The 6,000-nt window shown below is 37.8% G+C and overlaps 1 protein-coding gene across 1 annotated transcript in view; it reads left to right on the top strand.

Moving 5' to 3' along the window:
* The window catches only part of CUNH14orf80 (chromosome unknown C14orf80 homolog), a 144,188-nt gene that overhangs the window by 38,548 nt on the left and 99,640 nt on the right, over positions 1-6,000 (top strand). The gene's annotated exons all lie outside the window — the stretch shown is intronic.

Here is a 6,000-nt window from a genome sequence, read left to right as displayed (position 1 = left end):
TCCCCCGTAGCCAGTACCAGGTCAAGCAGCGCTTTGCCTCTCGTTGGCCCATAGACTTCTTGAGTCAGGTAGAGGTCCATGCCTGTCTAGGAATATCACTGCCTGTCAAAGTGGAAGGAAAGTCTCAGAGTCCCAATTGCCAGCTGATAACATTGATGACCAAGGAGGGGAAGGGGGGAAAAATGTCTTCACTGATGAAAGACCTATTTTACATGATCCAATAACTGAAATGGAATCATTTTTAGCCTTCATGGAGTTAAGTCTCCTTGAAGCTAAAACTAAGTCTGAGAATTTGGAGCCCAGAGGGTAGCTTATAACAGAAAGTTGTGTCAAATAAGAGGGTTTTGAGTGAGAATGCTTTCTTGGTTTGAATTGTTAAATCTACTGCTGCAATCTCAAGATTCTCCTGTGGCTACATTTTTGTGTTGTAATTAATTTATTGCTGGACCAAGATAGCTAATTTCCAATCCTAGGGACTGAACCCCTTCATATAACAACAGATCAGGTACAGCATTGCTACATACCTCCCACAAGAAATGTCCTCTGAACTTGACCTAGAAGGGTAAATCGTGATTGATTCTTATAATTCAGGGGTGTCAAAGATAGGGCCCATGGGCCAAATCCAGCCTGCAGAGGCCTATAATCTGGCCCATGGTGCTGTCTTTGGGTCTACACACTGCATGCAGCATGTGCTGGCCCTGGCCTTGCATGTAGAGCTGGGCTGGCACATGCTGTGGACAGGATGGAGCTGGTGTGCAGACTGCATGCAGGGCTGGTCCAGAGTGTGCGCTATACGTAGCACATGGGGCTGGTCTGGAGCGTGTGATATGTGTGGCACTCTTGCTGGAAAGGTCCTGGTGCCTGTGCTGGGTCCAGCATGTGGGGCTGGTCTGTGGGCCAAGTCCCTCATCTACCTGGCAGGATTGGGTGAGTTTAATGTTCCTGTTGTAGCTGATTCAAGTCCATACTTTTCTACTAAAATCACCAAGAATGTCACTAATTGTAGTGGTTTTCAGTTGATATGGAAATGTTATGAAACTGTTACCTCTTCTTCTCCTCAAATACTGGATTTGAGGTTCTCCTAGATTTGAATTGGTTAGAAGAAAAAAGGGTTCATAACCTACCATCAGAACACTGATTCATCCTGTCACTGGTAATGAAAGAACCCAATAGAGGATACAAAAACAATCTGAATCTGGGGCCTTGAATATGAACACACAGTTTTTAAGGTACAGATTAGAAATTGATTAAACAAAGACATTGATTAAACAAACATGCTGACAAGGCAAGCTCAGGTTTGGTGGTGTGATCAATGAAAACCTACAGTAATTAAATTTGGGAATAAATTTGGGATTTTCATGTGGAGACTTTAAAGAAGATTTTCAATTAGCAATAATTATGCCTCAGATTAACCTCATTGGCTATGATACTGCCAGTGTGCTTTACTACATTAGCTGTAAAACCAACCATTGTAAAACTATTATGGGTGTAGCAAGCAGAAATTACAAAATTAAAGTTTAAGGTGAATTTCTGTTAGTAAAATAACCATCCATGATTGTATACAACTTCCAGATTGAAGTAGTTTATTTTAGAAGATTTTTTTAAACTGCTTAAAATTGGGATCTGAAAGCTAGGTTGGGATTTTTTTTCCATATGCGTAGCACTGTCCACAACAGAGATTCTGCATCCTGATTTTAGGAAGACAGTTATTTCACTGATGTGCAAGCCAGAACAGTTTTTCTTTTTTCATTATAATAGGCCAGATTTGACTGGGGAAAGCAAAATGGATTGCACAGGTAAATCAGCCAGATCCATACCTAAAGTCTCTAATAATAGAAGAATGCATTTTTGAACATGGTAGACGAAATTCTGCACTCTGATGTTTGGACAGGGTTCCCATTAAGGATGCTTCTGCATCTGAGTAAGCTTTGAGCTATTTAGAAGATAGCCATCTATGATTTTATATACATGCCACTATCAAGACCCAACCGTGTGAATTAAGAGTGGCAATAATATTGTGCAACATTCTGGTTGATATTTAATTGTAGTAAAGACAGAGAATTTTAAAGGTAAAATTTTGACTTGTCTGTAATGAGGCTCTATTACACATGTATATTTATTCTTAGTAATTAACATATATGATAAAAATGCTACATGTGCACAAAGGGAACAATCTGTAGCTGCTTTATAAACCATGAATATATTCCTTGATTTCTTTGCATGCAGAAATCTTAGCCATACTGTTGCATTAGCATATTTTTTTAGAATTTAAACTAAGCTGCTATGTGTCAGAGGATTGAGGTTTCTGAGCTATTTCATTTGGAAATCTAGCTGACCTAATATGACTTGCATATGAGCTCTTGCTATTCTAGTACAAAGCCACAAACACCATGTGCAAAAGGCTAATGAGTTTTATGTTTTCTGATTATACTGACAGATTTTCAGGGGGCTTTCTTCCCAAAATTATAATTATGGCTTTTAGTCACTCTGTTTACTGACTTACCAGCATATGTATCTTGAATCAAGAACAAAATTTGCACTGTTCATGATTCACTGATTTATCCAACTGATGGTAATACTTTTCCAGGTTTCAGTTTGTGTGACTCAAACTGGTTCTAAAAGACCATCTCTGTGTTTTCAGCTCTCTAAAACAGACCCCATGCTCTTAAAAATCATTCTGGTTTTTGGGATGTGACTGCTTCTAGTGTTTTCCTAAATGTTGAGCATATTGCTTGAAGTATGTACATTGTTAAAATAGGAATGAGCCATATACTGTAAACATACATAGCTTTGTTTCTGAAACTGAAATACTTTGTGCCAGGAAAGCATATGCAAAGAAGTATCAGAATCTGCTCAAATTCCTGGAAAACATGATGGTTTCCCTTTAGAAATTGCCAGATGCCTTAGTATCTAGTAAAGTTTAGGACAGAAATTGCAACTGTCCTAAAGCAGGGGCAGGTCAAGATCAGAGGTAAAATTGAAGAGGTACCAGGCTATGGGCTTAAAAATAGGCATAAGAAATAAAACTGTATTTATATGTACACAAAAATGCTAAGTTAAGACATAGGTGATCTAGAATGCCTGGCTGGAGAACAGGACTGTGACATAATAGGCATTACTGAAATATGTTGGAAAGATGGGAATCATGGCACTACTGTACTGTTTGTCTATAAACGCTACAGGCAGGATAAGATTAGAGGTTGGCAAGAAGAGTAGTTAGTGGCATTGGAATAAACTTTAAACTTCACTATGAAGAGAATGAGAATTTTTTAGGGTTGCTTCTCTTTGAGAGGAGACATGATAAATATACAAAATAGCAAGTGATACAGAAAATGGTAACATCTGTTCATCTTATCATATATAAAAGGGGGCATTGAATGAAACAGAACAGGTAGTGGCATTCTACATTTTTAGCTTTTTTAAAGGTAGGAAAGACCTTTTTTCTGAAAGGACTTACTAGAGAGGCTACACCTTAGTGCAACATGAGCTGGGTAACGGATCAGAGATAATCCTGCCCTGGTGTGGTATAACTTTGAGCAGGCTAATGAGTGCTTAGAGAGAGTTTCAGATGTTAATGTGCAGACAGTCCAGGAGCCACCCAGAATTACTGTGTAACACAGGCCTGAAATTTATATCAGATAATTCCTTCATCAATCCTAATAACTTCTGGTTGAGCTAGGGCACCCCTTATACAAAGATACATCCTTTCTTGATGTAAAGATTCCAAATAATGACAAATCTACCACAATCCTCTGTTACTTCTGTCCATAGTTAATTATTCTTGGATTTTTTGTAGCCTGCATTTATCTAACATCAGCTTTGTGTTGTTGGATGATAGCAGAGGGTTGTTCAATACAGCAGAATTCTTTCTCTCCGTTTATGAATTTGTAGAACGTTTTTAAACCTTTTCTTACCATTTCCTTGAACATACTAAAAAGCTTGTTTAGAGCTTTCTTCGTAGTTGAAGTTATTCAGGAATAGGTAATACACTTTAAGTTCAGATCCTACCATAATCCAAATAAATTTTCATGTTCTTATTTTGAAATAAGAACATTCCTGTTCATCTTAAACCACTTTGGCACTTTTAATCTAGAATAAGAATATTCACCCACAGTTATTTAAGAATAGCATTAATAATCCCATGCATAGATAGGCCCTAAGTCTCTTAGTGTCAGGCAGATTTTTGTAAATCTTGAATTATTTTTATGACCTTGAATCATTTTAATGGTGATAAAAAGAAATATTTTTTCTCACACTGAATAATTAGCCCGTACAGATCTATACCAAAGACACTTGGCAGGATTTGAAAAAGGATACACAGCCCAGACCATAAGACTATCTAGTTATAGTAGTAATTTTTTTTTTAAGAAAAAGTAATTTGGAAGGTTTGCGTACCTTAATGGTTCAGAGCACAGCCGGCTTCTAGTTCATGGGATTTAGGATAAAAATTTCCTTGTGGATAGAAAATTCTGTAACTGCATTTTGTGGAACGCTTATATCTTCTATTGAAGCATTGGGGCTGGCCTCTGGCCTCTGGCAGAGAGGACCCTGGATCCCTTTGCTTTGGTTATTCCTGTCAGTACAGGTTTCCCTGATCTTCAGAGAAGAGGTTGAGGCTTTCTGCAAAGGAAGGCTGCTTGGGGCTGTGTATATTGCTATCTCATGGAAGAGCATTGGTGCAAGGTTATAAAAGGAGCTGCTTCCTCCTGCCGTCAGTCCAGTTTTTTCCCATAGTAGTTTATAGACGTTGAACCCTCTAAGACCTTGTTTTTCTTCCCTGCAATTCTTTCTGCTTTTAAGCCTAATTCTTGATTGTATTGTGGTAATAGTATATTAAAAAGGAGGCTTATGATTCTGTATTTTACATTTACTACCAGCCACATGGCATCTTCACCTTGAAAGGTTTAAATGGTTTGTTTTGCCATTAGGGACAGCAAAATTTTTTTTTTTTTGGCAAATGAGTGCAGCATCTGCAGGTGTCTCCTGTATGGACATTGCAGAGGTTTTCAAAGAACTAATGAAAACTAGCTGAAGGTAAAGCTTTTATGACAGGGGAAAGACTTGCAACTAAGGTGGTGTCTATTTTAGGTCTAGTCCAAGAAAATACCCTGTCTCTATCAGATGCCTTGAAGTCTCAGATTTTGATATTTCCCTAAGATGCACGCAACACGGTTTGGGACTTAGAAGGGTTCATATTTGAGCCCTAGCTCCAGGATGCTGAAAGATTCAGGAGCTGTAATACCCTGGAGTGGAAGAGAGTCTGGAGTTGAATAGTAAAGGGCTGAAGCAGCAGCATGGTTTAGAGGGAAGAAAATGTGCGTGAGAAAAAATTCATTCCAGTTCTAAGTATGTATGATCTAATTGCCACCAGAAGAATTTCAGGGAAGGAATTCCATAATCTTGTTAAGTTCAGTGCTAGGTGATAATTATTCATTATCCATTAACTTTAAAAGATTTTGCAGTGTTGGAATGCATGATAATATTACAGCAAAGTTTGAAAAGCAACAAATATTTTCCTGTCATCTGGGAAGAAATATTAGAGAAATATGAATGATTTCATGACAAATGTGCACTAGTTTTTTGTCTGACAGCTTCAGTTATTACTATAACAAAGGGATTGGTATTGAATAGAAAGAATTGCTTTTTATTGTTCTCTTGACTAACTTGGGCAGTTTTTCCTCAAGAATTGATGATAACATCACCAACACAGCTGGGACAAGTATCTGGCAAAATCATTAAAGAGCTAACCAAAAATAAACTTCAGGAGTAGAAAGATTTACTATAGCTGAATAGTGTTTCTTGCATTCGGGGAAATAGAGCAGGAACGATACAGTGGGTATCACTTTAGGCATGCATGTAAATGTGTCATAATTTTTTAATGCCTTATAAATATTTAACATGAATTCTGTAATGGGGTGAGGTAATGGACCTAGGAAAGTGAAAGCTTTTGATTTATACCAGGCAGAAGCAGATCAAATATTTGCTTGTCACTCTGCTAAC

Source organism: Crocodylus porosus, unplaced genomic scaffold, assembly GCF_001723895.1.
Source record: "Crocodylus porosus isolate Cpor-Errol unplaced genomic scaffold, CroPor_comp1, whole genome shotgun sequence".
NCBI classification, from domain to species: Eukaryota; Metazoa; Chordata; order Crocodylia; family Crocodylidae; genus Crocodylus; species Crocodylus porosus.
The sequence above is the reverse complement of the archived record's forward strand: the minus strand, read 5'-3'. Positions and strand labels throughout refer to the sequence as shown.